This window comes from Muntiacus reevesi, chromosome 1 (genome assembly GCF_963930625.1).
Source record: "Muntiacus reevesi chromosome 1, mMunRee1.1, whole genome shotgun sequence".
NCBI lineage: Eukaryota > Metazoa > Chordata > Mammalia > Artiodactyla > Cervidae > Muntiacus > Muntiacus reevesi.
In genome coordinates this window covers 88,165,540-88,185,786 of record NC_089249.1, presented here as the reverse complement: position 1 = coordinate 88,185,786, position 20,247 = coordinate 88,165,540, and the positions used below count along the sequence as shown (strand labels likewise).

Genomic DNA, 20,247 nt, shown 5'->3' with positions numbered 1-20,247 from the left:
TGAAATGGTGTTTTTATGCATTATATATTTCTCATAAGTTTAAAAGTATAACTTACTGAACATTTTTTTTATACCAGCCTGAAGGTAATAGGTATGTTACAAAAGTATTTCCAGGTGTCATTTTTGAGCTCAGTTAACAGTTACATATAAAGTTTTATATAACAGTTTAATTTGTTATATAAAACTTTAGAATAGATTCTTTGGAAAACAAGAGTTCTTGAATAATTCAGGCCTCAGACCCTGTAGGACTCTTATTACCCCAGTGCAGAATTTTCTTTGAGATAATAATTTCTTAACCTTAATATGGAAAGATGCCATTGAAAGTGTCTGTTCTTTTGTCTTCCATATCAATAAGAACTTTAGAGATAAGTTATACAGTTTTAAAAAAGAAAGGATATGATGTAATCTGGAGACTGCAAAGAACGAGTATCTCGTTTTTCTTTTTACTTTTTGACATTTACATATTTATGATATCAGCCTCTATTACTTGTGCAGATCTCTTGGCCTCTCCATAGTGATAACACATTCATTTATTCAGCAAGTGGTTTTTTTGAGTATTTATGTTGCGCCAAGCATTATACTAAGTATTGGGGTTATTGGAGAATATTATAGAAGATAAATTTTTAGTTGGACACTACTGAAAATGTTCAACCTGAGATTCAAATCTCAACATTGTCTTCAAGTATAAATTATCATCTCTGGAGTCAGATTCTAGGGATCTTAGGATACTTTTTCACCTAGGTGAGGCTCAGGTATGCATTTAGGTCGTTGGTATTTTTTGAGAGTTCAGACAAGTTGTTGTCTTTCTTCCTTTTTCTCCTAATAAACATTTGTATCATTAATTTATGTATTTATGGCACATGGACTGGGTTATCTGGAAGTGAGGTGCAGTGTTCTGAAGCTATTTTCAATAAGGAACCAGACTCTGGCATCTAAAAAAGTATGCCAATCATTGTGCTAAATTGGCATCTCACACAGTTATATGTCTTCAGGTATCTAAAACTATTTATATATAGCTGTATAGAGTTATGGTCATAAGTTTATTTAAAAAGTTTATGTACATGACTTCTCCCATTACTTTGCAGTAAGGTGGCATCTGATATAAATTTTATATCTTTATGGTGTGTATAATAAATATGTTATTTTTCTATTAATTTGTGATACTGTTAATCACCATTAACCTTTTCATGACCTAGGTTTTTTTTCCTCTACTTGAAAAGGTTGTTTATATCTAGGGGCAGTGTATATTGAGCAGCTGGCCCCACTTGCACTTACACTGTTGGTGCAGGTGTAAAATAATAGAATTTTTATAATGAACAATTTAGTAATTGATTAATAAATACCAACCAATTTAAAGTACATATTCTTTGATTTAGAAATTCTTCTAAGAACTTATCCTAGTAAATTTTTACATCAGTGCACAAAGAAATGTTTAAGAATGTCCCTGGAAGCTGTAACATGACATTTGGTGAATGATCCAAATGTCTGTCCTCAGGGAACTGGTTAAATAAAAAGTCATATATCCCATGATTTCCCTGGTGGTCTGGTGGCTGGGACTCTGCGCTCCCAATGTGGGGGTCCTGGTCAGGGAACTATAATAGATCCCATATGCTGCAATAAAGAGTTCACTAAACTAAAAAATCTACAACTAAATGTGTAGAAAATGTACACTATGTGTACTACAAATGTGTAAAAAGTCTACACTAAACTGAAAAATGCTACAACTAAAAAATCGTGAGTGCTGCAACTAAGATCCGGCAACCCCAATAAGTAAATAAACAAATACTAAAAAAAAAAAAAAATTTAAATATAATAAAAGATAATATATCCCAGAGTATACACAGTTCTTTTTTTCTTTAAACCCCCATGGATCTTTCTGATTACTCCCCAAAGTAGACACCATTTGAAGTCTTATAGTATGTTTTGATATCAGGTATAAGTCCTCTCATTCTTTTTTGTTTGTTTGTTATAAGCATACATAAAGTCTTTTAACAGCTAACATTGTCACTGTATACACTGTTTCAGATCTTAACATTTTTCTGTTTTAGCTGAAGATTACCCTTCTTGAGATAAACCTCTCTTCTGAGTTTGATAGTCTTTCTCAATACATGGTTTTATACTTATGCTCCATATATATTGATATGTTATATATACAAACAATTGTAAAATATATAATTATATTCTGCATGCTCTTAAACATTGTATGTCTCATTCAGCAAGGTTTTTTAATTCAACATTTTAAAAATGATTTATTTATATTATATCAGATATATTATCATATCGGGCTCTGGTTCAGTTATTCACTTAGATATTCTATTGTATGATTAAACCTCAGATTATTTATATATGCCCCTTTTGATAGATTTTTTTTTTTTTAATGTTAATTCCATTTTCTAACTGCAAAAGCATTCTTGTACATGTGTACTTGGGCACATGGTTTTTTTCCTCCAAGGTAAAAGCTTACTAATATAATTATTCAGTTGTAAATTATATGCATCATTGACTGCATGTTTTGCTGCTAAGTTAGTCTCTAAAGTGGTTGTACCAATTTACCTCCCACTTGGATCTTTGTAAAACATGGCATTGTTAAATTTTAGAAATCTTTAGCAATTTGATTCAAATTTTAGTTTTTATTTCTTGATTACAAGAAGATGGAATTTTTCTTAAACATACTTTTTGGTTGCTTGAGTTTCCTAGTCTTTGAGTTGCTTGTTAACTTTTTTTTTGTTTTTGGCCAATTTTTCCTTGAGATTGTTCTTTTTCTTATTTATTTGTAGAAATTATTTATATATTCTAGATGAATTCTTCATTACTTATATGCATTAAAGATAAATTCATGCAATGGATGTCTGATTTTCATGCTTTGTTTATTTTTATACTCCAGTTTTATAGAAGTTTTAAATTTTAATGCAATTGAGAATATTTTCCTTTATGATATTTTGCTTTTTGGATTTTTATGTAGTTGGTATTGCTCAGTTGCTCAGTCATGTCCACCTCTTTGCGACCCCATGGACTGTAGCACGCCAGGCTTCCCTGTCCTTCATCATCTCCCGGAGCTTGCTCAAACTCATGTCCGTTGAGTCAATGATGTCATCCAATCATCTCATTGATAATAATTTTTCATATTTCTCTATGTCCTTCTGTATATTTGTTTAAATAGCATAGCATACTGTTTAAATAATAGAAACCAACCTGGCTGCATAGCAGGAGGTAAGGAGCTGGCGAGCAAGTGAAGCTTCGTTTCCCTATTGCTTTTTGCATTACCACCTGAACCATTCTTCCCCCTCACCCCCGCACCACCCCAGTCCATGGAAAAATTGTCTTCCATGGAACTGGTCTCTGGTGCCAAAAAGATTGGGGACTGCATGTAAGAGGCTGTCTTTGCTCCATTGTGTATTCTTGCCTCTTTTGTCAAAGATAAGGTGCCCATAGGTATGTGGGTTTATCTCTGGGCTTTATATCTTACTCCTTTGGTCTATGTTTCTGTTTTTGTGTTAAAATACAATATTGTCTTGATGACTGTAGCTTTGTAGTATACTCTGAAGTCAGGAAGGCTAATTCCTCTAGCTCTGTTTTTCATTCTCAAGATTGCTTTGGGTATTAGGAGTCTTCTGTGTTTCCATCAGGTATGCTGTTTTCGATTAGGAATTCTTTAATGGCTTGCTTTGTCCTCCGGTTGCAAAACAGTCTTTATTTATGGTTGAACTTTTGTCTTCTCTGGCTTTCTTACCATGCCCAGTCTATTCTACACTACTGCACCTCCTCCACTCTGCACACTATACTCTAGTTGCCATACCAACTCATTTCCTAACTGTTATATTGTGTTGCTTCTTTGTACACTATCACTTCTATCTAGCATGCCCTTATTTTGATCTGCCTGGCAAATTTGCTTTTTTCCCCTTTTAGTTTCTATTTGAAGAGTATGCCTTTCTAATGCTACTTTCCTATGTAGATCTATTTTCAAGTCATGCTCATGTTGTTGTTCAGTCGCTCAGTCACGTCTGACTCTTTGTGACCCCATGGACTGCAGCACGCCAGGCTCCTATGTCCCCCACTATCTCCTGGAGTTTGCGCAAATTCATGTCCATTGAGTCAGTGATGCTATCTGACCATCTCATCCTCTGCTGCTCCCTTCTCCTTTTACTTTAATCTTTCCTGGCATCAGAGTCTTTTCCATTGAGTTGGCTCTTTGCATCAGGTGGCCAAAGTATTGGAGCTTCAGCAGTAGCTCTTCCAGTGAACATTCAGGATTGATTTCCTTCAGGATTGACTAATTTGATCTCCTTACCATCTAGGGAACTCTCAAGAGTCTTCTCCAACACCACGATTTGAAAGCATCAATTCTTTGGCACTCAGCCTTCTTTATGATCCAACTCTCACATCTGTGCATGACTACTGGACCATAGTTTTGACTATATGGACCTTTATTGGCAAAGGAATGTCTCTGTTTTTAATACACTGTCTATGTTTGTCATAGCTTTTCTTCCAAGGAGCAAGTATCTTTTAAATTGATGGCTGCAGCTTCTGTCCACAGTGATTTTGAAGTTCAAGACGTTAAAATCTGTTGCTGCTTTCACTTTTTACCCTTCTATTTGCCATGATGTGATGGAACCGGATGACATGATCTTTGTGTTTTGAATGTTGAGTTTTAAGCCAGCTTTTTCACTCTCCTTTTCACCCTCCTCAAGAGGCTCTTTAGTTCTTCTTCACACTTTAGGTTGTTGATATTTCTCCTGGCAATCTTGATTCCTACTTGTGATTCATCCAGCCTGGCATTTTGCATAATGTACTCTGCATATAACTTAAATAAGCAGGGTGACAGTATACAGCCTTGTCTTAACTCCTTTCTCAAATTTGAACCAGTCAGTTGTTCCCATGTCTGGTGTTAGCTGTTGCTTCTTGACCCACATACAGGTTTCTCAGATGATAGATAAGGTGATCTGGTATTCCCATCTCTTGAAGAATTTTCCAGTTTGTTATGATCCACACAGTCAAAGACTTTAGGGTAGTAAATGAAGCATATGTAGATGTTTTTCTGGAATTCCCTTGCTTTCTCCATGATCCAACAAATATTGGCACTTTGATCTCTTGTTTCTCTGTCTCTTCTAAGCCCACCTTGTACATCTGGAAGTTCTTAGTTCATGTACTGCTGAAGCCTTGCTTGAAGGATTTTGAGTATAACCTTGTTGGCATGTAAAATGAGCAGATTTGTACAGTAGTTTGAAATGTGTGCTTATTAGCAAATGCCTCTGCTTTTCTGTGACTGTCTTACCTCTTTTATCTAACCTATGGTTCCCTGGTACCCCACCTATAGTTATTTAGTTCCTCTGCTGTGATGTAAGTGTTTTGTGCTTATTTTGTTTATGTATTTATTAGATTGTTAACTCCTGTGGGCAAATAATTTGTCTTCTTTTTCTTATATTCCCTGCACCTAGCTCAATGCGCCTCACATTTGGTAAATATTTGTTGATTATCAGTGAGTTAAGCTGAAGTTAATTCAATGACCAATAACTCTTTAACCTGTGGGTTGTGGCTCAGATGCTCTGTTTTGTCCGATTCTTTGTGACCCCATGGACTGTAGCCAGCCAGGCTCCTCTATCCATGAGATTTTCCTGGCAAGAATACTGGAGTGCATTGCCATTTCTTCCTCCAGATTTTCCTGATCGAGGGATCGAACTCTTGTCTCTTATGTATCCTACATTGGGAAGTGGATTCTTTATCACTAGCACTAGCTGGGAAGTCCATTTAACCTGTAATTACCATTAATTTAAACTAAAATCCCCTATAACCCAAGTTAGATTGATCTAGAGCAGCTCTGTATGTAAGTAAAACCTTTTAATACCCACAGAAATAACCTGCATCTAACTAAAATTAAGGTAAAGACAGTGAGTTTGTGTTGATGATTCATGAACTGCTGTATTAAAATGATAACACTAAAGAAGCTGGTATTTTGTGGGAGCCACATGATAAAGTAATTGATTTTGTATAGAAGCTTGAAGGTCAATAAGTTTCATCATGCTTCGCTTTGAATTGCTTTCATCCTCTTTCAGGTGGCTAACAGTTACTCATATTGAGAAACAGTCGGACTTTTACATTAATATGTTTTCTTAAGAATGGGATTCATTCTTACAGAATTTTGAGCCCAAATGTGAGCGAATTTGGCTTATTTGGTTCTTACCTATAAATCAGTATACCAGAAGAATACATGGCTTAGCTTAAAAGAGTAACATTCAGAAAGTTCTTTGTCATTTATATGACAGTGTTATTCTGTACAAATAGAATATATTAATTTGCTGTTGTAGATCATCTTAGATTGTATTTGTGAACAGCTCTTTTAAAAATAGTCAGTACTTCTTGGTTACTTTGAGTTTAAAGAGTTCTTCATGATGTTGAAGGAGTGGCATTTCTCTTTGGAAGGTCTTAATTCCTTTAGGCACTTGCCACTGACCTCTGTAGAATGCTGTTAATTTCGGTATTTTTTGTACTAGTTTCTGACCCTCGTATGGTTGTTTCCCAGATCCATTTTTAACCTGTACTTGTACGTAGGTAGTTATTTGTATAACTGCTTCAACTGGTTTTGTTGTGCTTGCCTGGATCCTCTGAAATATTTTTGAATATTATGAAAATACATGGTGTTTGAAAATGTTGCTTAGTACCTAACTTTGTTACTAAAAACAAGGGCCACTCTGTATTTTGTCTTTTATCTTTTAAAAGATTGAATTACATAGTTGATTTACTCAGCAATTTTTAAAAACTGGTTCATAAGGGCTTTGGTGAGTTTTCTTAAAAATTGAAGATTAGTTAGGGTCAGTTTAGTAAAATTCCCTTATAAATGGTTTGAGAGTAGTTATATGCCAAAGTTTTTAAGGGCGCTTATGTTTCTTAAATGTTAGTCAGAAGAACAGAACCTGGAAATCTTAGCAGTGAAACAATGGATATAAATGAAAGCTGATGTAAATAATGCTACTATTTGTATTAGGAAAGAATGTATCAGCAGAAGTTTAAATGCTTGTAGTCTAGAAAGATGAGATCCAATGAATAGTAAGAGAAGGAAATTACTGAGTACCTTCTGTCTGTTGGGTTTTTGTCCTTCCTTGTTGCACTTTTATTTATAATAACTTGTAGATTCTTTGGATTTTATATAGACATTTTGGGGGAAGTTTAATTTTCTCTTATATTTTAATCTTATTTTCATCTTATTTTACTTTGCTGGCTGGCGTGCCTGTGCTCAGTCACTCAGTCGTGTCTGACCCTTTGTGACCCCGTGGACTGCAGCCCGCCAGGCTCCTCTGTCCATGGGAATTCTCTAGACAAAAATGCTGGAGTGGGTTGCCATGTCCTCCTCCAGGGGATCTTCTCAACTCAGGGATTGAACCCAGGTCTCCTGCATTGCAGGCGGATTCTTTACTGACTGAGCCACCAGGGAAGCCCAAAGCTAGAAAAAGAAGGTGAAGTTGCTCAGTCGTGTCCGACTCTTTGCGACCCCGTGGACTGTAGCCTACCAGGCTCCTCCATCCATGGGATTCTCCAGGCAAGAATCCTAGAGTGGGTTACGATTTCCTTCTCCAGGGGATCTTCCTGACCCAGGGGTCGAACTCGGGTCTCCCGCATTGCAGGCAGATGCTTTACCCTCTGAGCCACCAAGAAAGCTAGAGGTGCAATCAAATAGAAGTGTGATAGTGAGCATCCTTATCTGTTTCTCTCATTTTGAAGGGAATGCTTCTTAAGTTTCACTGTGAAGAATGATACTTGTTGGAGACATTGGGAGATATCTTTTATGAAATTGAAGTTCTCTTTTCTTCCTTTGCTGTAAAGTTTTGAGGATGAGTGTTTAATTTTGTCAGTTTTCTATTTCTACTTTATACAAGTTCTCTTTAATAGTAAATTACATGGATAGAATTATTTGATATTAAACTATTCTCACTTTTCAGGTAAGTCCAATTAGTTATGATGAATTTTTTTTCTATTTTTAAAATTTAAAGAATTTTCAATTTATTTAGTTTTGGCTGTACTGAGTCTTTGTTGATTTGCATGGGCTTTCTCTAGTTGCAACAAATGGGGCTTCTCTTTGTTGCCGTGCATGGGACTTCTTATTATTGTGGCTTCTCGTTGTGGAGCACAGGCTCTGGGTGCAGGGGCTTCAGTAGTTGCAGCATATGAGCTCAGTAGTTGTGGCCTGAGAGCCCTAGAGTGCATGGCTTTCAGTGGTTGTGGCATACAGGCTTAGTAGCTCCGTGGCATGTGGAATCTTCCTAGATGAGGGATTGAACCCGTTTCCCCTACATTAACACGTGGATTCTTTTATCTACTATGCCAGCTATTTTTCAAAATGTTGCTAACTTTGCTAATATTAAAAACACTCCATGTTCATGAATGAGCTTATTAGCCTCTGATTGTCCTTTTTCCATGGTAATCCTTCAGTTCTGTTTTGGACATGTTAAATCAGAGGTATTTGGCAAGTGTCTTATATAATGTTAGAAATTTGGATCTGGAGTACTTAGTAATGTGTAAAAGGCTGATCATATATGTTGCTGTTTAGTTGCTAAGTCATGTCCCACTCTTTTGTGACCCCATGGACTGTAGCCCACCAGTAGTCCTCTGTCCTTGGAATTTTCTGGGCAAGAATACTGGCGTGGGTTGCCATTTCCTTCTCCAGAGGTCAAACCTGCATCTCCTGCATTGTTAGGCGGATTCCTTACCACTGAGCCACCAGGGAAGCCCCAACCATATATATTTTGATATAGTAGTTGAAGAAATACAGATGAATAATGTTGAATAGGAAGAGTATATAGAGTAAGAACAGAAGTGAAAATGGAATACAACATTTTGGGGGTGCATTGATGGTGGTAAAGCCATGGATAAAGAAGGAGTTTAAAGGAAGGAAAAACTTAGCTATCAGTTTTTAACTTTGGTGGCTAGAAGGATGATATGAGATTAGGGAAAGTGGAAATAGCAAGTGTAGTGCTCTTTGAAAAAGTGTAGTGGTAAAAGGAAGGAGGTGGGGACACCAATGAAGGTAGAGGTGGAGGCAGTTTTGAGGGAAGTTTTTATTTAATTTTTTAAGGTGGATAAGACTTAATGTTTGTAGGTAAAGAGTAAAACTCTAGTAAAGAGGGATGGAATGAATATAAAAGGAAAAGTATAGCCACTAAATCTTTGCCGAACAAGATTTCAATGTAATTTTATCTGTTCTTCTGTAATCTGGGATTGTATTTGTCCTTCAGAATGTTTCCAAACATGATTTATTTAAACACTCTAATTGAAGAAAGAAGCCAATTATTTGGTTTTAGTGAGTTTTGTGAGTCACAAAACTTGGGTAGCTAGTTTATTTATGGCAAATCAGCCCTCAGATACTAATGAGTATCTCAGGGAAAGAACGTCTAGGACAGAGAGTGGCTCAACAAAGACTAGGTCACTTACTAGCCATAAAAATCATAAAATAACAGTGGCTTAAGCAAGACAGAAGTCCGTTTCTGATCCATAGGATAGTTTCAACAAGGGAGGCTGAAAAATAGAATTTTTATTTTGTAAGAGAGTATGCTTAGCTATGGGACTTTCCTGTACCTCAGACAGTAAAGAGTCTGCCTGCAATGCAAGAGACCTGAGTTTGATCCCTAGTTCGGGAAGATCCTGTGGAGGGGGAAATGGCAACACACTCTAGTATTCTTGCCTGGGGAATCCCATGGACAGAGGAGCTTGGCAGGCTATAGTCTGTGGAGTTGCAAAGAGTCAGACACCATTGAGCGACTAACACTAGTACTGTGTTTAGCTATGGACTGCACTCCATGGGGTTGCAAAGAGTCAAACAAGACTTGGCAGTTGAAAAATAACAACAGCAAATGCCTAGCTAAAAATTGACAGCTCTAGGACTTAGGAGGAAGGGACCAAAATACTTGAGAGATAAGTATCAGTGTCTACATAACGAGACAATCTCTAAAATTCATGTTTTATGTGAAATACAGTGTTTCTGTATTTAAGAAGTTAAAATGCATGTGTTTGTACTTAGGCTCTCTGCTTACAAGCTCTGTGACCCTGAACAGTTCAGTTTAGTTTGGTCGCTCAGTTGTGTCTGACTCTTTGCAACCCCATGAACTGCAGCATGCCAGGCCTCCCTGTCCATCACCAACTCCTGGAGTTTACCCAAACTCATGTCCATTGAGCTGGTGATGCCATCCAACCATCTCATCCTCTGTCGTCCTCTTCTCCTCCTGCCCTCAATCTTTCCCAGCATCAGGGTCTTTTCTAATGAGTCAGCTCTTTGTATCAGGTGGCCAAAGTATTGCAGTTTCAGCGTCAACATCAATCCTTCCAATGAACACCCAGGACTGATCTCCTTTAGGATGGATTGGTTGGATCTCATTGCAGTCCAAGGGACTCTCAAGAGTCTTCTCTAACACCACAGTTCAAAAGCATCATTTCTTCTGCACTCAGCTTTCTTTATAGTTCAACTCTCACATCCATACATGACCCTGAACAGTTTCCTTTTTATCTTTGTGCCTTAGTGTTTTTCTAATAAGATGGAGAACAGTGTTAAGTATAGGATGCCTCATAAATTGGTATGAGGACTAAATAAGGTAATCTTGTATTTGACTAAGTCAGTGCCTGGTTTATCTAAGCCAACAACAATTATTAGTTTTGTTGTCGTTTGCCTTTGATTTTCAAGGACAAGAGTGTCTGGAAGGAAAAAATAAAAACCAAACAAAATGAGACAACAACTTACAAAAAATGCAAACCTAATATTATTTATGGGATATTAAAAAGTGATTCAACTCTTACACATAGGATATAATTGAAAAAGTAATTTTTTTTTTTTTGATAAAGTAATTTCAAATCTCATGTGAACTTGCAGATATAAGATTAGATATTTTTTGGAAATCTTGGAAGGTACCCATAGTTAGCCATTCTGCAAAGTTTGAGGGCACAGTCCTGCACAAGCCCACCCTTACTTCTGACACCACCTGAAATTTCAGGGGACTCCAAAGCCACCCTCAGGCTTGATAGTTTGCTAGGACTCCCAAAACTCACTAAAAGTTATCCACTCATGAAAGGATTACAGATTATAGTGAAGAGATGGAGTTTAAAATCAGCCAAGGGAAAGAAGCACATAGCATATATTCCAGGAAGGTTCCAGATGTAGAGCTTCTAGTGTCCTCTTCTTATAAAGTCAGGACATTACTCTCCTGGTATATCAAGTTGTGACAGTGTATATTGTCACCCAGGTAAGCTCATGTGAGCTTTGGTGTCCAGAGTTCTTGAGGAATGAGTAACTGATTGCTTCCATGAATGAGTAACTTAGTCTCCATGTTGACTGATACTTTATGACCCGGCACCTCACCCGAAGTTGTTTTGTTGGATTTTTTTTTTTTTTTTTTTAGTATGGCCAGCCCCCACCCTGGGACTGTTGAATGTGGCCAACCCCACCCTAAAAGCTGGTGTGGCCAGCACCCACCATAAATAAACAAGGACACATCTATGAAGTAGACAGATTACCTTCCATAAGGTGACAAGGCCAGACTTGTCTTTGGACAATGCAAAATTCTTTACTACACGGAAAGATACAAGGCACTGATGAAAAGCAGGAGACAAATGGAAGTTCACCATGATTGTCTGTTGAAGATATCGAAGTTACAAAAAAAATCTTAAAAAGATGTAAGTAAAAGAAAGGTCATTCATGTGAAAGTAAACATCTAGAAATTTGATCCAACTGATGGAATTTAAAATCTAGAAATTTGGGCACTAAAGCAAAATTTGAGGAGCCTCTTGAAAATGAGATTGAAATGAGGACAGACTAGCTCAAGATGGTGGGGTAAAAGGACATGCTGTCACTCCTTCTTACAAATACACTGGAATCACAACTAACTGCTGAACAATCATCTACAAAGTAAACTCTGGAACCTGGCAAAAAAAAAAAAAAAACCCTACACCCAAAGACAAAGGAGAAATCACATAAGATGGTTGGAAGGGCATAATTGTGATAAAATCAAATCATATACCTACTGGATGAGCAACTCACAAACTGGATAACAATTGCAGCACAGAGGTTCTCCTACTGGAATAAAAGTTCTGAGCCCTATGCCAGGCTGCCCAGCATGGGGGTATCTGGCAACAGGAGGAAGAGTCCCCAGAGAATCTGGCTTTGAAGTGGGGTTTAATTGCAAGACTTCCTCAGGATGGGGCGTGGGGAGAGGGTGGAGGCAGAAACTCTGCTTTTGGAGGGCATACACAAAGTCGTGTGTACTCACCACTCAGAGGTCAGGGGTATCTGGTGGCTCATTGCTGGGACAGATACCCTGGCAGCACCAGTCCTGGGAATTATTCATGTGACCCCTCTAGAGGCCACCATTAGCCTCACCAAGCAGCCTGTAGGCTCCAGTGCTGGGACACCTCAGGACAAACAATGAACAGGGAGGGAACGCTGCCCCATCCATCAACAGGTAAGCACATTAAAGTTTTACTTAGCACAGCCGTGCCCACCAGAGGGATAGGACCAAGTTCTAGGGTACCACCAGTCCCACCCATTAGGAAGCTTGTACAAGTCTACTAGATTGCCTCATCTACCAGAGGGCAAACAGTAGAAGCAAGGAGAAGTACAGTCTTACAACTTGTGAAACAAAAACCTCAATCACAGAAACTTAAGACAAAATGTAATGGTAGAGGATTATGTCCCAGTTGAAGGAACAAGATAATAACCCAGAAGAACAGCCAACTGAAGTGGAGATAAGCAACTATTCAGAAAAAGAATTCAGAATAATGATAGGGAAGACAATCCAGAGTCTCGGACAAAGAATGGAGGCAAGGATCGAGAAGATGCAAGAAATGTTTAACAGAGACCTAGAAGAACTAAGAAAAGATGAGTTTTCATTTCAACCCCAAAGAAAGGCAATGCCAAAGAATGTTCAGACTACTGCACAGTTGCACTCATCCCACACGCTAGCAAAGTAATGCTCAAAATTCTCCAAGCCGGGCTTCAAAGTATGTGAACTGTGAACTTCCAGATATTCAAGCTGTATTTAGAAAAGACAGAGGAACCAGAGATGAAATTTTCAACATCTGTTGGATCATCAAGAAAGCACGAGAGTTCCAGAAAAACATCTACTACTGCTTTATTGACTACATCAAAGCCTTTGACTCTGTGGGTCACAACAAACTGTGGAAAATTCTTCAAGAGATGGGAATACCAGACCTGCCTCCTGAGAAATCTGTATGCAGCTCAAGAAGTAACAGTTAGAACTGGACATGGAACAACAGACTGGTTCCAAATTGGAGAAAGAGTATTGTCATTCTGCTTATTCAACTTATATGCAGAGTACATCATGTGAAATGCCAGGCTGAATGAAGCACAAGCTGGAATGAAGATTGCTGGGGGAAATATCAATAACCTCAGGTATGCAGATGACATTACCCTTTGGCAGAAAGAAAAGAAGAAATAAAGAGCCTCTTGATGAAAGTTAAAGGGAGAGTGAAAAAGCTGGCATAAAACTCAACATTCACAAAATGAAGATCATGGCATCCGGTCGCATCACTTCATGACAAATAGATGGGGAAACAGTGGAAACACTGACAGACTTTATTATTTTGGGCTCCAAAATTACTGCAGATGATGACTGTAGTCACAAAATTAAAAAAGACAGTTGCTCCTTAGAAGAAAAGCTATGACCAATCTAGACAGCTTATTAAAAAAGGCAGAGGCGTTACTTGGCCAACAAAAGTCTATCTAGTCAAAGCTATGGTTTTCCAGGAGTCATGTATGGATGTGAGAGTTGGACTATAAAGAAAGCTGAGCACTGAAAAATTGATGCTCTTTAGCTGTGGTGTTGGAGAAGACTCTTGAGAGTCCCTTGGACCGCAAGGAGATCAAACCAGTCAGTCCCTCAAGGAAATCAGTCCTGAATATGCACATGAGGGACTGATGCTGAAGCTGAAACTCCAATATTTTGGTCACCTGATCCAAGACCTTGATGCTGGGAAAAATTGAAGACAGGAAGAGAAGGGGATAACAGAGGATGAGATGGTAGGATGGTATCGTTGACTTGATGGACATGAGTTTGAGCAAGCTTCAGGAGTTGGTGATGGACAGGGAAGCCTGGCATGTGGCAGTCCTTGGGGTCACAGAGTTGGACACGGCTGAATGACTGAACTGAAGAAGAACTAAAGAACAAACAGAGATAAACAATACAATAACTGAAATGAAAAATACAGTAGACGGAATCAACAGTAGAATAACTGAAACAGAACAGATAATGACCTGGAAGACAGAATGTTGGAATTCACTGCTGAGGAACAGAATAACAAAAAGAAAAAGAATGAAAAGAAATGAAGACAGTATAAGTGACCTCTGGGACAATATTAAATGTACTACCATTTGCATTATAGAAGTCCCAGAAGGAGAGGAGAGAGAGAAAGGATCTGAGAAAATATTTGAAGAGAAAATAGCTGAAAGTTCACTTCCCTAACAAGGTCTTCCTGGTAGCTCAGCTGGTAAATAATCCGTCTGCAATGCAGGAGACCCCAGTTCAATTCCTGGGTTAGGAAGATCCCTTTGAGAAGAGAAAAGCTACCCACGCCAGTATTCTTGGGCATCTCTGGTGGCTTGGATGGTAAAGAATTCGCCTGCAATGCAGGAGACTTGGATTTGATCCCTGGGTTAGGAAGACCCCCTGGAGGAGGGTCCAGTATTCTTGCCTGTAGAATCCTCATGGACAGAGGAGCCTGGTGGGCTGTAGTCCGTGGTGTTGTGAGGAGTCATACGTGACTGAGTGACTGAGCACAGCACAGCGTTTCAAAGGAAACAACCACCCAGGGTGAGAAGGTGCAGAGAGTCCCAGGTGGGATAAACCCAAGGAGGGACATGCCGAGAGACGCATAGTAATCACATTGGTGAAAATTAAAGACATTTAAAATAATAAAAGCAAGGAAGAAAAACAACAACATACAAAGGAACTCCCATCACGTTATCAGTTGCTTTCTCTCTTGAAACTCTGCAGGCCAGAAGGGAGTGGCTCAATGTATTTAAATGATGAAAGTGAAGAATCTACAATCAAGAATATTCTACCCAGCAAGGCTCTCATGCAGATTGATATAGAAATCAAAAACTTTCAGACAACAGGAGATGAGGTAGCTCACCACCAACAAAATCACTTTTGCTGCAAATGCTAAAGGAACTCTTTAGTAGGAAAGAGACCAGCAACTTAAAACAGTTTCATGCTACATATTTAGATTGCTATATCAAAACCTCACATACACAGCAAATCCAAAAACTATATAAACACAAAAACAGAGATGAAAAGATTTGGTATAATTAATGGCTTACATTTGTATAGAAAATTACAATTTATTAAGTCCTTATACTTACCTTGGATATCACTAGCCAAGTGTTCAGTTCAGTTCAGTTCAGTCCAGTTCAGTCATGTCTTACTCTTAGCAACCCCATGAACTGAAGCACGCCAGGCTTCCCTGTCCATCACCAACTCCCAGAGTCTACCAAAACTTATGTCCACTGACTTGGTGATGCCATCCAATCATCTCATCCTCTGTTGTCCCCTTCTCTTCCCGCCCTCAATCTTTCCCAGCATCAGGGACCCATCAGGGTCTTTTCAAAAGAGTCAGCTTTTTGCATCAGGTGGCCAAAGTATTGGAGTTTCAGCTTCAACATCAGTCCTTCCAGTGAACACCCAGAACTGATCTCCTTTAGGATGGACTGGTTGGATCTCCTTGCAGTCCAAGGGATTCTCTAGAGTCTTCTCCAACACCACAGTTCAAAAGCATCAATTCTTCTGCACTCAGCTTTCTTTATAGTCCAACTCTCACATCCATACATGACTACTGGAAAAACAACAGCCTTGACTAGACATACCTTTGTTGACAGAGTTATGTCTCTGCTTTTTAATATGCTGTCTAGGTTGGCCATAACTTTCCTTCCAAGGAGTGCGCGTCTTTTTAATTTCATGGCTGCAGTCACCATCTGCAGTGATTTTGGAACCCAGAAAAATAAAGTCAGCCACTGTTTCCACTGTTTTCCCATCTATGTGCCATGAAGTGACGGGACCAGATGCCATGATCTTAGTTTTCTGAATGTTAAGCTTTAAGCCAACTTTTTCACTCTCCTGTTTCACTTTCACCAAGAGGCTCTTTAGTTCTTCACTTTCTACCAAGTGTATTAGGATAGTATTACCTGTCTTGCTATCTTTATTGAGGAAAGTACTCGTCTTGGAGGTTTTTGAGTGATGTGTGTCAGGTTATAGAGTGAGTTGACGGCAGAGATGGAACCAGAATCCTTGTCTCCTGAGTTTTTAGTTAAGTACTTTTAGTGCAAGTACCTTTTTTCCAACTGCAAAAGGATTCTTCTTGGATCTGTTCTCTAGGCCTAGGCACAATGTTTTCTGTTGGTAAGGAGGGGGAGAGGGATTGGAAGGCAGTTTTGTGGTGCCTGCATATTTACCATAGTTATCTTATCTTTGGAGAAGAGAGTGGCAACTCACTCCAGGATTCCTGCCTGGGAAATCCCATGGACAGAGGAGCCTGGTGGGCTACAGTCCATGGGTTCCCAAGAGTCTGTCCCAAGACAGGCTGGAGTGACTATCACTATCTCATCTAAGATTCATTCAGTGCTTATCTGCTGCTGATGCCCTCATCTGCCTGAGTCTCCTGAACAGATCAGCCCAGAATTACCCTTGGATGCATACTGGGGCCAAGCTTGTTTCTTTTTTGCCATATGTTTCCTGTATCTAGTCTGTCTGCAGATGGATTTTTTTCTTGCTACCCGAATGACCTTGTTTGTTCCCAATTGTCTGGCTCTGCTGTGATTCCTCCTTTTTTCTCTGTTTTTCTCTTTAGCCCCTTTTCATAGTGAGCTGTCCAATTTTATTTTTCTTTAAACGTTTAACATTTTATTTTTAATACTGGGCTGTGAATTGGTTTTTTTTTCCTCTCGATATACAGTTCTGTGGTTTTCAACACATGTTCACATTTGTGTAAGCACAGAAATTAGGGTATGTAACAGTGCTACAATCCAGAAAAACTGTCCTGTATTATTCCTTTATAGCTAACCTCTCCCCTTCCCATAACTCCTGTCATCCACTGATATATATATATAAAAATGTATATATTCATTATTCCTCTTTTTTGTCTTTTTGAGAATGTCATGTAAAAGGAATCATATAGACTAACATTTGATACTAGCTTCTTTCACTCACATACTTCCTTTGAAATTCATTCAAATTGTATGTTTGAATAGTTTATTTCTTTTTATTGCTGAATAGTGTTCCCTTAGTGTGACTGTACCACAGTATAAACAGTGGTTTGTTTAACCATTTACTTTATGAAAGATATGAGAGTTATTTCCAGTTTTTGCCTGTTACAAATAAAGCTACTATAAACATTTGTGTATAGGATTCCACCCTCCCCCCAATTTTTGAAATTGTGGTAAAATATGCATAACATAGGGACTTCACAGGTGGCATTAGTGGTAAAGAACCCCCTTGCCAATGCAGGAGACATAAGAGATGCGGGTTCAATCCTGGGTTGGGAAGGTCCCCTGGAGGACGGCATGGCAGCCCAGTCCAGTACTCTCGCCTGGAGAATCTCCTGGACAGAGGAACCTGGTGGGCTACAGTCCATAGGGCTGCAAAGAATCAGACACGACTGAAGTGACTTGACGCACACTCACACATGCATAACGTAAAGTTTACAATCTCAGCTCTTTTCACATGTACATTGCAGTGGTGTTAAATCAATTCATATTACTGTGCAGTCATCACCACCATCCATCTCCAGAAATCTTTTCATCTTGCAGAACTGAAACTGCTTATCAATTAAACAATAACTTCCCAGTTTTTCTTTTCCACAAGCCTCTCCTAACCATCATTCTACTGTTTTTCTGATTTTAACCTACCCTAAGACTCTCACGTAAGTGGAATTAAGCAATATTTTCTTTTTGTGACTGACTTGTGTATAGGTTTTTATATGAACATAAGCCTTAATTTCTCTAGGTTAAATGTCCAAGAAATTGCAGGATTCTATGATAATTACATGTTTAGTTTCTTTTTTTTTTCTTCATTTATTTTTTATTAGTTGGAGGCTAATCACTTTACAATACCACAGTGGGTCTTGTCATACATTGACATGAATCAGCCATGGATTTACATGTATTCCCCATCCCGATCCCCCCTCCCACCTCCCTCCCTACCTAATCCCTCTGGGTCTTCCCAGTGCACCAGCCCTGAGCACTTGTCTCATGCATCCAACCTGGGCTGCTGATCTGTTTCACCCTTGATAGTATACTTGTTTCAATGCTGTTCTCTCTGAACATCCCACCCTCGCCTTCTCCCACAGAGTCCAAAAGTCTGTTCTGTACACCTGTGACTTTTTCTGTTTTGCATATAGGGTTATCATTACCATCTTTCTAAATTCCATATATATGTGTTAGTATGCTGTAATGGTCTTTATCTTTCTGGCTTACTTCACTCTGTATAATGGGCTCCAGTTTCATCCATCTCATTAGAACTGATTCAAATGAATTCTTTTTAATGGCTGAATAATATTCCATGGTGTATATGTACCCCAGCTTCCTTATCCATTCGTCTGCTGATGGACATCTAGGTTGCTTCCATGTCCTGGCTATTATAAACAGTGCTGCGATGAACATTGGGGTGCACATGTCTCTTTCAGATCTGGTTTCCTCAGTGTGTATGCCCAGGAGTGGGATTGCTGGGTCATATGGCAGTTCTATTTCCAGTTTTTTAAGAAATCTCCACACTGTTTTCCATAGCAGCTGTACTAGTTTACATTCCCACCAACAGTGTAAGAGGGTTCCCTTTTCTCCACACCCTCTCCAGCATTTATTGCTTGTAGACTTTTGGATAGCAGCCATCCTGACTGGTGTGAAATGGTACCTCATTGTGGTTTCGATTTGCATTTCTCTGATGATGAGTGATGTTGAGCATCTTTTCATGTGTTTGTTAACCATCTGTATGTCTTCTTTGGAGAAATGTCTGTTTAGTTCTTTGGCCCATTTTTTGATTGGGTCATTTATTTTTCTGGAATTGAGCTTCAGGAGTTGCTTGTATATTTTTGAGATTAATCCTTTGTCTGTTGCTTCACGTGTTTAGTTTTTAAAGAAACTGCTAAAGCTTTCCAAAGTGGCTGTATCATTCATTTTACTTTCTTACCAGAAATGTTGTAAGTCTAGGGTTTGAATTAAATTTCTAGAGGTAACTCTGGTGACCCCTTAGAGTAGTCATCGTTGGATGATTTGAAAAATAGTAACTAACACTCATATATTCATTCATGTGGATAGTGGTGGAGGTGGAGAAAAGATTCAGGACTGGGTAGAAACCCGGTAGGTATCTACTGCAGTAGTGGTTTCTAAACTTGTATGCATACCAGAATCATCAGGGGAACTCTTTATAATTCAAATTCATGGATCTCATACAGATGTGCTAAATTAGAATCTGTATTTTTAACAAGGGCTAAAGCAAATTTTGAGTGGTCATGCCCACATTAGTTGGACCCTATAAGGTCTATGGAATTTCCAAAATGTAAAAATTCAGAAGCATATGGGGCTTCCCTGGTGGCTCAGTGGTGAAGAATCCACCTGCCAGTTCAGGAGATGTGTGTTTGATCCCTGGGTTGGGAAGATCACCTGGAGGAGGAAACAGCAACCCAGTCCAGTATTCTTGCCTGGAAAATTCCATGGACAGAGGAGCCTAGTGGACTGCAGTAGTCCATGGGGTCACAAAGAGTTGAATATGACTTAGTGACTAAACAACAACGTAATATATATGTAACAAATAAAAAATTTCTAACCCTCTTATTATCTTTTTTCCTTATCTCTCTTTGACCCTATGTTTATATCTCCTTGTCTCTTTTTCACATCAGTTTATGAAATGATCTTATGTATTTAAAATTTTTTTAAACTTGAAGTAACGTTGGTTTACAGTGTTCTGTTAATTTCTAGTGTACAGCAAAGTGGTTCAGTTATACACATACGTATTTTTTCATATTCTTTTCCACTATGGTTTATTATAGTGTGTTGAATGTTGGGAGGCCTGGTGCGCTGCAGTCCATCCGGTTGCGAAGAGTCAGATACCACCTGGTGACTGAACAGCAGCAACAATTTAATATAATTCCCTGTACTGTACAATAGGACCTTGTTGTTTATCAAACGGTCCCTTCTGATACTTAATTCTACTTTTTTAGTTACAAATAATCTCACCTTGGATAAACCTAACTGGCTGTGATACTACCACT

The 20,247-nt window shown here is 38.7% G+C and overlaps 1 protein-coding gene across 2 annotated transcripts in view; it reads left to right on the top strand.

Annotated features, from left to right (window-relative positions):
* MAN1A2 (mannosidase alpha class 1A member 2) overlaps window positions 1-20,247 on the top strand; it is a 151,852-nt gene that overhangs the window by 14,101 nt on the left and 117,504 nt on the right. The gene's annotated exons all lie outside the window — the stretch shown is intronic.